The sequence below is a fragment of the Podarcis muralis genome, chromosome 9, assembly GCF_964188315.1.
Source record: "Podarcis muralis chromosome 9, rPodMur119.hap1.1, whole genome shotgun sequence".
NCBI lineage: Eukaryota > Metazoa > Chordata > Lepidosauria > Squamata > Lacertidae > Podarcis > Podarcis muralis.
The window spans coordinates 44,739,102-44,750,437 of record NC_135663.1 but is presented as its reverse complement, the minus strand read 5'-3'; positions in this window follow the sequence as shown (position 1 = coordinate 44,750,437).

The window sequence follows — 11,336 nt, the reverse complement described above, 5'->3', positions numbered from 1 at the left end:
AGTTGCGGAAAGCCTAAATCTCAGCAGAAGGTGATCCGACCATCACAAGGAGCTGACATTAATACCTCCCCTTCTCTTAGATCACATTATTCCTGCCTGTCAAGAAAAGCAGATCAAGAGTGTGGTCCGTCAAATGTGTTGTGCAGAAAATGTGTTGGGACAGCCCCGTGGTTGTCATGGTGACCATGAAGTCCTAAAATGCCTCAGAATAAATGAATGTTGAAGTCCTCAAGAACCAGCAGTCTAGGAGTCTTCAATGCTTCCTCAGAGACCATCTCTGTTAACTCAGGCAGGGAGACTTCTAGGAAGCAAGGCAGGTGATAAACCAGCAGAATCCCCCATCTGTCCTGATTACCCAATGCCAAGTATAGTTGCTGTAGATCCCCAATGAAGCAGACAGGAAGACAGAATTCCCAGAGACTGCTACAGCTTCTCCTCCATGACCCTCAAGCCTTAATGGCTTCAGTGTGCATGATGATAAAGACTCTGATTAGCTGTGATGATGTGGTAGGGGATGATTCCATAAGTTCAGCAACTTGTGCAGTCAGATAACTAACGTCATCTGCTGTGATTATTGATACAAGATGCTTATGGTTAACATTTAACCCTTCAAATGATGGCAGTCCTCCATGGTGTAATTCTTAAATTAATGCACTGCTATTTTCACACAATTCACCAATGAACAGTGCTGCGGCTAAGGTCAGACCTTGAGACGATTGTCCTGGACCCCATAGCCCAGGAGTACCTGGATGACCATCCCATGTGCTGCATGTGATGGGGGCAGCAGCAAACAAGTCCACCTCAGCACTGGGTAGGTATAGGCATGGCAGGACCTATCAAGCCTGCCAGTGATCACATCACTATCCTTATTTTTAAAGACCATTTATATTCTGGGTAGGGGACGCGGGTGGCGCTGTGGGTAAAAGCCTCAGCGCCTAGGGCTTGCCGATCGAAAGGTCGGCGGTTCGAATCCCCGCAGCGGGGTGCGCTCCCGTTGCTCGGTCCCAGCGACTGCCAACCTAGCAGTTCGAAAGCACCCCCGGGTGCAAGTAGATAAATAGGGACCGCTTACTGGCGGGAAGGTAAACGGCGTTTCCGTGTGCTGCGCTGGCTCGCCAGAGCAGCGATGTCACACTGGCCACGTGACCCGGAAGTGTCTCCGGACAGCGCTGGCTCCCGGCCTCTTGAGTGAGATGGGCGCACAACCTCAGAATCTGGCAAGACTGGCCCGTACGGGCAGGGGTACATTTACCTTTTATATTCTGGGTAGCTGACTGGGCATGTACATAGTCACAGGTGTTCTTTTTATTTACAAATATATTATGTATTTTGCTAAGTGAATGTGCTTAGCGCCAGGGCAGCAGAAGCAAGGTCCATTTTATTTCTGTAGTCCTGCTGGCGCTGTGATTTATTTTTTTATTAATGTGAAACTGCTTGTGCTCAAGAGAATTGTTCTCTTAACATATGAGGGGCATAGAAGCAGCTATAAAGCCTGGACTACAGGTGGCAACTGGAGAAATAAATGTTAATTGTGTGCCTCACAACTAAAGATCTGCACGTGGCCAGCTAATGCTGCCTGCTCTCACGTGTAAGACCGTTAAGCCCAGGGTCTAAAATTGCCTAGTTGCCCCTCTGGCAGTAAATGGGTAGGCCTCGGGGTAAATGAATTGGTAAAACAGATGACGAGTGTTCCATTTTGTTCTAAGACTCCATCATGAAAGAGCTCATGGGTTTAGTCAGCCCTGTTTCCAAATTCATAAAGCTTGTTGCAGAAAGTCCCAATTGCAGCAGGCTTCAGCTACAAGAACATCCAAACAATGATCTATCCATTCACTAACCTCAGAAGCTTTTGCCTCTGGTGTTCCATAAAGAAAATGTATTGAGAAGGATGGAAGAAAACAACCAGGATTGTGTGTGTGAAATAGCTCCCCAAGCAGCTATAATAACACAGCATTTTAAGCTATGCTTGTGCAACCCTCACTTTTCCAAAGGGTTGGGCAGATATGGTTGAAATTGTCATGAAAACATAGGATGCTGTTGATAAAAGTTGCCTTGTGGAACAACACCAACATAGTTTTCCCCCACCCCCCAAAAAACCCTCACAAATCTTTCCCTATTGAAAACAGATTCCCTGAGAGATGCTGTGCCTTGTGCTAAGAGTGCTACATGAGGAAGCAATAAGCTTTAAATGCATGGTGTGTAGGCACCCTCATCCTCCAGTATCTGAAAGACCACATCCTTCCTTGCAACCCTCTTGGGTGTTCAGCAGAGAGGAGCCTCTTGGTTGCTCCACTTTCCTCAAAAATTTGGTGGGGAGGAGATAACATTCTCTGTCTCATCCCTTAAGTTCAGAGCTCAAGGTGGCATACATATTTCTCCCCCTTCTCACTTAATCTCCACAACAACCCTGTGAGGTAGGTTAGGCTGAGAGGCAGCGACTTGTCCAAGGTCGCTCAGTGAGCTGCATGGCCAAGTTGGGATTTGAACCCTAGTCTCCCAGGTGTTAGTCCTGCGCACTAAGCCCTACACCCCATTGGCCAGAGGGACTGCATGCAAGTGAAGGTTTAAATACACACCGATGCATGCATAAACCTGGATTAATCCAGGTTTAATGTACAGAAAGCTCTACAGCCGACTTCCTTACACCATGGCTTCTTTCAGACAACCTCCGTATTCAGCATTTACCCTGATCTACTTGCACAAAGCACATTTGAAACATAATTTCCCTCAAAGAATTCTGGGCACTGTAGTTGACCCATCACAGAGTTACAATTCTGAGCAAAGTACAGTGACCCGGGATTATCTGAGGTAAAGAATGTGCTTCCAATGTGCTTTAAAGGTATAGTGTGTACACAGCCTGGGTCTGGTTTTTATTGAGCATTTACCGTATTTTTCGCTCTATAAGATGCACCAGACCACAAGACGCACCTAGTTTTTGGAGGAGGAAAACAAGAAAAAAAATATATTCTGAATCTCAGAAGCCAGAACAGCAAGAGGGATCGCTGCACAGTGAAAGCAGCAATCCCTCTTGCTTTTCTGGCTTCTGGGATAGCTGTGCAGCCTGCATTCGCTCCTTAAGACGCACACACATTTCCCCTTACTTTTTAGGAGGGAAAAAGTGAGTCTTATAGAGCAAAAAATATGGTATTCTGATTTTTTTACAGGATTCATCCTGCTTCTCTTGTGAACTGTTTTACACCTCTTCCCCGTAACCATTTGTTCATCCCACAGTTTTCAGTGCTTTTCACCTTCACTTTCCTAAATTGCAATATAGTCTCTCTTTTTTTAAGAGTGGGGAGGAGGTAACAGAACATTTTAATTGCACAGTCATAAGCTTTCGATACGTTCTTGATTCCCTCCTGCAAAAACAGTGACATTCCGGAGGTACCCAATAATTTGTGTGTGTTAAAAGCCTGCATGTTTCTGTGAACTCAATGTGCTACATCTCTTTGTGTGCAACAGATCGGAAGCTACTCTTCGAAATTACTCTAGCTCCTTGCATGAAAAGATATGTGCAATATTCTGGGGTGGGAGTGGGGAATGCATTTTGTGGAGGCTGAAGAACCAAAATAGGTAAGTCTCACTCTCTCTTTTTTTCATGTGAAAGCAGCTGATTTTGTGGTGGCTTTTGCAGCTGGCATGTGAATTACATCTGAGGCACCAGCTGCTGAGCTAGCCGGTTTTTTTGTTTGGTGTTTATTTTTAGGCACACTGTGCCTGAGAGACTTGGGAGAAAGCAATTAATTTTCTTTCTGACTTTCTGAAGTTGAGCTAAATGCAAGTCGTTTTCACATTGTGGAACATGGTGCCCCCCATAATCGTATCCCTTAGTTCTTGGCGCCAAACCTGAAAACTGTTAGTGATGGCTTCTTAACCACCACACACTTCTCACTTTGCTATTTGACCTTCTATTTGTGCTTTTATTTGTATAGCAGGTGAATGCTTATCAAGGGTAGCCCTTCCAAAGACAGGACTATGTGTGCTTGCCAGCTCCACATTTCTAGGAGATTATTCAGCTGCAATAGCTCCTAAATATCTGAGGGCAGAAAAATAGTTTCTCTAGATCTTCTGAAAAATATGAATCCCCAATACATTTTTGTACCATTTTATTCATTCCTTTATTTCAGGTATTTATAGACCACTTAATATTCAGAATTTCTTAGTGGTGTACGTAAGATGTAAAAAAATAATAATCCACTAGGTGCTTATAGATTTATGAGTGGTGGAGTGTATGTGTTGCATGCACTGAGACTCTATGATTCTACATTCATGAATTGCACCTTTCCACCAGCAACTTTCCTCTCGACAAGATTTTTCAGATATTCTAATGACTCTTGCATGACTATGCACTGCCTATTAGTGGGGTGAGTTTAGCAAGCCTATAAAACTTGCTAAAATGTACAGAACAGATTCTAATAAGAGTTGGAAAGGCAGAGAAAAGGAGGGTACGTTTTATCATATGTGGTGGGAATGTAAAGTTATTAAAAGCTTCCGGGAAATAATCTGTAATGAACTGAAGAAAATGTTTAAAATAACTTTTGCTAAAAAAACACACCCAGAAGCATTGATAGGAACTGAACTCCCCAAAGAACAGAAGAAAATATTTATGTATGCTACAATAGCCGTCCAAATATTGTTAGCCCAAAGATGGAAGGAAGAAAAGATAGCGATGAAAGAAGAATGGCAAATCAAGCTAATGGACTATGCAGAAAAGGCAAAATTAACAGCAAAGCTCAGAGACTATGATGAGAAGTTTAAAAAAGTGTGGGAATCGTTTATTGTTTATGTGCAAAAATAATGCAAACAAATTGAAACATTGGCAGGATTTTAAGTAAACGCTTGCAATTAGTAGAAAATTAGAAAAAAAAATATGGGAAATAATAATTGGAAAAGTATAAGTATGGAAATGCAGAAAAACTTGGTTTTATATAAGGAACCATAAGAGGGTATGGAGGGAAGTCTATAGAGATTCAAAGAATCTCAGACAGAAGGTTCGTGAAAATGTATTTGTATAAATCTAGATCCGGTAGAAATGTGAGTTAATTTTTGTTTTTAATTGTGAAAATGTAACCGGAAAATTAAAAAAAAATCATTTACAAAAAAAGAGTTTAGCGAACCTATTTTAATGTTCAGTATGTAAAGTATTTATGGATATATAAAGTGAGTATAGAAATTCTGATTTTTAATTTTTTTTAAAAAAAATATTAATTTAAATATGATGCTGTTCACTGCCCTCAGGATGTAGTGGGACATAAAGTTTTTTTTTTTTTGGGGGGGGGAAAGTTGACTTGATGGTAATAAAGTGAATGGGGGGGGGGCGCTAGCCTCCCAAGGCTGAAATGCAGATGGATGATTTGGCATAGTTGCATGTTTGTTTTGTGAAAATACGTCCCCACCAGAGGACCAAGAGAGGGGTAGGATTTGAGTCACATAGGAATCCTGGTCTCCCCTCCATTCCCAGGATGGTGTGGCCTGGGAATCTCCCCTCTCCCAAAGTGATGCTGGGGTTCACCCTTCTCACAGGCTTGGCGAAGAGAGGCAATGCAGCTACTTCTAGCTAATATCCTTGTGTTCTGAGACTTGACAAAATATTCTGTCCCCTAGAGAAAATGTACAAAAGCTTTACTGACGAAAAACACCCACACTTGATCCTGCTGAAAAGCCTAAAATGTAGAGAAAGAACTTTACAGTGTCAGTTCTGACATGGTGAATCATGCATCACAAGCCATAGAGAGTCTGTAGAGGTTTAATTAAGAAGTTTTGTGCATGTTAAGGATGAGCGAAAAGAGAATGACATGAAAATAATGAAAGTAAAGGCAGGGAAGCCAATCTCTTAATTACTATAGATATCTGCAAAATGTGCTGGACATTTTTCTTTTTTTCTTTTTGCTAGATTTGAAAGCATACAATATACCATGCAGAATAACCTTTATCAGTTATGGAATTACTCCTTCAGGATTGTAATGAAGCACGACCACCACTACTAATCTATATTTGGTGTCCAATGCAATAACTTTGATTCCTTTTATTGAAGTTCCATATCATTTTTATGTGAAAAAATTTCACAGGTAGTGAGATGGTGTAGGGCAAATGTGGGGAACCTTTGGCCCTCTAAATGTTGCTGAACTCCAGCTCCCATCATCCCTGGTCATTGGTCATGCTTGCTGGGGCTGATAGGAGTTGTAGTTCGGCCACACATGGAAGGAGGAGGAGGAGGAGGAGGAGGAGGAGGAGGAGGAGGAGGAGGAGGAGGAAGAGGAGAAGAAGAAGTAGTGATATCCCGCTTTATCACTACCCTAGGGAGTCTCAAAGCGGCTAACATTCTCCTTTCCCTTCCTCCCCCACAACAAACACTCTGTGAGGTGAGTGGGGCTGAGAGACTTCAAAGAAGTGTGACTAGCACAAGGTCACCCAGCAGCTGCATGTGGAGGAGCGGGAACACGAACCCGATTCACCAGATTACGAGTCTACTGCTCTTAACCACTACACTACACTACACTGGTTCTCCATGTCTGGTGTAGGGGAAAGTAAAAGGGTGTGACACACAGGGTTTATATTAGTGATGATCAGGTTCTACCTTGGCTTCGTTTGGAATTGGCTCAGTATTCATAATTATCTTAATAAATGTGTGTGGAGGTTTTTTTGGGGTGTGTGGGTGTCTGCTTTCTGAACATTCTCTTTTAGCTCATAATATTTGTACACGTATGTTAATCTTATTGCCCTCTGGGAACAGAGATTTGGTTTGGGAACACGTGCCTAATTAAAGATGCAATTAGTGTGGGTGTTACAACACCTGGACTCAAACATACCCTTATGTTTATTTGTTCATGCAGCGTGCCAATGTTTTGCAAATTAATTTACATGTCAGTGTTAAAAGCTTCCCAAAAAATGAAGAAGAGAACGCTCAGAAAAACAGGTTGTTTTCCCAAACATCTATCAAGAAAGCTCATGAATACGAAGACAGTTCCAAACCAAAATGCTGATGCCTTGCATTTTCGGGCCATTCTACAATCTGAAGCTCTGCCAACCACCTCCTCCACACTCCAAAGCCCTCCACTGCCCCTCCAAACTCCTCTGCCAGCCTCTATGGCCTCCTCCAATCACCCTCTTCAACTGCCTTTTCCACACTCAAACACTCTCATGGAAACTGCTGGGATTGCTGGCTGCTCTTTCCTGCTCGCCTGTCCCCCTGCGCGTGTCGTTTTTGTGCCATATTCTTATTTTTTCCCTGTGCACACCATTTTTGCATCATTTTGAAAATATTTAAACATTTTTCGGTGACACACATGAGGCTGTGAGTGCGTATGATAAATAAGCGTAAGATGCAAGTTACTTGTGCAATAAGAAAAAAGAAGTAGAAAACCATATAGCAAGTAAGCTGCCCCCCTCCCCAACCCTTCAGTAGTTAATCTCCAAGATTTATCGTATTTTTTGCTCTATAAGACGCACTTTTCCCCTCCTAAAAAGTAAGGGGAAATGTGTTTGCGTCTTATGGAGTGAATGCAGGCTCCATGGCTTCAGCGAAAGCTGCGCAGCGCCCCTTCAGCGAAGCGAGAGGAGAAATGGAAGGGGCTCCATTTCTCCTTCTGCTTCGCTGAAGGGGCGCTGCTCAGAGTGGGAGAGAATATTCCCCCCCCCTTGTTCTCTCCCTCTAAAACTAGGTGCGTCTCATGGTTGGGTGCGTCTTATAGAGCGAAAAATACGGGAGTTGGAATTTGTGTTTTGGCAATAAGCTCTTATCCCCAGTTCAGTAATAAGTGAATATATATTGATTCTAGGTGACTTTAGCAAACATGATTCCTTCTTTAAGACATGTACAAGTGTGAGTTACAGTACTAGATATGCCTGCCAAGGCTGAAGGATCCTAATATGTTAGACTCTTGGAACGTGTGCAACTGAAACGTGTCTACTGAGGGGGATTGCTAGTACAGGATACGGTGCTCCATCTGTAGCAAAATGGAATATTATAAGCTGGGCAAATTCTTGCATCAAACCAGGTACGTGTGAACTTTGAAACCACGGCTAATTTTGGGTGTAAGTGAATGACTGGGAGGAGATGAGGCAGTTTGTGCAAGACGGGAATATCGTGGTGTAGTATGGGACTAAGCATGCACCTTCCAAACGCCCACCCCCTCCCCCGCCAGCTTGTTCCTTGTTTTTTTAGAGGCTTCAGTTTGTTGTGACTTCTGGATCCATTTAATACAATATTAATTTGACTGGTGCCTTCCAGGTGGCAATTAATTGACAGCTGAGAGGAAAGCTTGCTGTGCAGGAGATATGAGCGCCTCCTCAGAGAACAGCCTGAAACACATCTGATGTTTTGAGTTTGTTTTAAAAATAAAAATAATAAAGATGAAAGGGAGACTGTGACTACCTGTATACTTAGAACACGGCAATGAAATAACATAAAATATGCAGAGCTGTGTTTTCTCTGCAGTTGTTGCACGAGGCCTTGGCACCTAATGGAGTCCCCCATTCAAAACAAACAAGTGGTTCTTTCTTCAAATACAAGAGGTCTGGAAGCCACTTCGCACAATATGAGATACCTTGCATGGAAGCCATATGATAGCAACCCAGGAATCTGCCTTATACTGACCATTACCATTGGTCCATCTAGCTCAGTATTGTCTACAGTGATTGGCAGAGGCTCTCTGCAGTTGCAGTTTCCTACCTGGAGATGCCATTCACTGAATCCAAGGCCTTCTGCATGCAAATCAGATGCTCTCCCACTGAGCTACAGCCTTTCCCCACTTCCTTTTTAAAAATAATAATCTATTTTTGATACTTATTAAAAGATATACAATAGTGTATACACGATACAAAGTATTTTTTTATAATACACCAGAATAAAGGAAATACTTTAAAAATACAATTTAAAGAGCAAAAAGAAGAAAAAAGAAAGGAAAAAGAAAAGAGAATGGGAAAAGATAATGGTTCTCTGTCTGTCAGCTAAATATAGCATTCACTTATTAACATCCAATTATTCTAATTTCTAGAAACCAATAGTTTTTCAATCTTCAAATCCAGATATTACAAGTTCATTTTCTCTTTCATGCATTAATTCCTTAAGAAATTTCCAGTCCTTAATAAATGTCAATAATGATTTTTCTCTAATTAAACAGGTTAACTCCCCCACTTTCTGATGGGAAGTTTTGTGAATTCCATATGTAGTTTACCATGTCGGAATCAACCCTTATCAGAGGAATTGGCCACTCTCCAGGCACCCGGCTTGAGTTCCTTGTTGACCTCCCCGTCCCGGTCGACTCCCGGCAAGATACAGGCGAGGCCTCTAACGGCGATCCTCCTCTACGTGAGAAGAACACACCACTCTTTCCCTCTTCTCCCTGCCATCCCCAGGGAGGGGAAAGAGACAGACAGAAATGTATTTACATGCCTTTATTTCTGTCCTTTTCAGCAGTACAGAGAAACATGTCTGCACTCTTTAAACACCAACAGCAGAGAGAGAAACTCCTCCCCTGTACTTCCAGTACAGGTCAGATGACACTCTGAGCTAACATCCGGTGCTCAGTACAGTGAATAGACTGTCCCTTTGTTCCCACGGTACAGTCCCAAACATCAACATCCTGTCTGGCTTTCCAGCCAGCTGGAGCTCGCTGCTGCATTGCTCCTTTTTCGTAACACACCATACAGGCATGTCTGTTTCACCCTATGTGTTTTCAGAAAACAGGTGTTGTCACTCAGATCTCACCTGTGGATCCTGGAAGCTGTCATGATGCATGTTATAGCAAGTTATACCCCGGAACAGTTTCAACTGTCTGGCTCAACCAGGTGAGGGTAGCAGATGGATCTCCAACCCTTAATAAATTCGGGACCTCCCCTGCATGTGAAGACAGGCTCAGGCAGATTGAATGGATGAGACCAATAGCGGGTCCAGTGGTCAAGACTGTGGTTTCTGCACGTGCCATAGAGGGAAGTGAGGGGCAGATGGGGCCACTGGTGGAGGGACGGGGGGGGCGAGGGGAGCACACCGCCCCTGGCACCATCAGGGAGGGGGTGCCATCGCGGCCACCCCCTCGGACATGCGTTGCGCACCCCCCCACTGTGCTGGGCACCATGCCCCCACATGCAGCATGCCACGTCCCCAGGACACACGCCAGCCACGCCCCCGCCTGCTCTCCGCCCACGGTGCTGGAGCATGCAGCTTCGCCACTGGATGGGGCTCGTCAACCTGGGAGAAGGAAAACTCTGATCCCAGTCAATATCCGTCCAGAAATCCACAGTGCACAAGAAACTGTCATGCCTTCTCAATTCCTATTAGCGCTGGCTCAGCCTCTCCTTTATATCCCACAGCTGATCTCTTCCTGGGTGTAATGAGGTCACAATGATCTAGCCCGGGGGTCAGCAAATCTTTTCAGCAGGGGACCGGTCCACTGTCCCTCAGACCTTGAGGGGTGCCAGTTTTTTTGGGGGTGGGGGAATGAACAAATTCCTATGCCCCACAAATAATCCAGAGATGCATTTTAAATAAAAGGACACAATCTACTCATATAAAAACACACTGATTCCCGGATCGCTCGCGGGCCGGATTTAGAAGGCGATTGAGCCGGATCCAGCCCCTGGGCCTTAGTTTGCCTACCCATGATCTAACCCAGCTGTGTTCAGAAAGAGTGTTTTACTCCTCTTTAACTAGATAAATCCCTCCCACAAAATACTGGTAGTCTTGAGTATAAATGCCCATCTTTCCGTCAAGCACACAAAACGGCAGTGAACCAAAAGGAAACAATCCATTCTTCTTTTCCTTCTGGAGGCCAAGTAAGTCTTGCAATTTTTGTTGACGTTAAACTCCTGCTCCTCCGATAACATTTAAAAACCTGATCTCTCCTTCATGGCAGCTGCATGAATTGTCAACACATCAGTAGGGGAGCTAATTTCTTAATTCTTTTTACAGTATTAAAGGGGGGGGAGCTCTTGCTGCATCTCGGGGACTTTTGCATGCCTCACAGTCACAAAAATGACAAATTAATGACAGCACACACAGGAGAATCTTATCAGCAAACTCTTCCCAGCCTCGGCAAGCTGATTTGCCTGTCAACCGAAAGAAAAGGAAGGTCTAACTAAGCCTCTTGACACATGAGAAATTACCATTCACAGTTTCACACTTATAATTTGGTTTTTTTATATATAAAAAGGAAACTGGGATTAAGAGTGTGTCTTATTACATTAACATACAAAGGAAGGAGAGGCAAAAAAAGAAGAAGCAAGCAATTTGTTGCATGCCATTTTGCACAGTCACAGGACATAAATATACAGCACAAGGAAAATAATCTTGTGAAAATATATACCCTCCCTCATATCCAAGACCTTCACATCCAAGG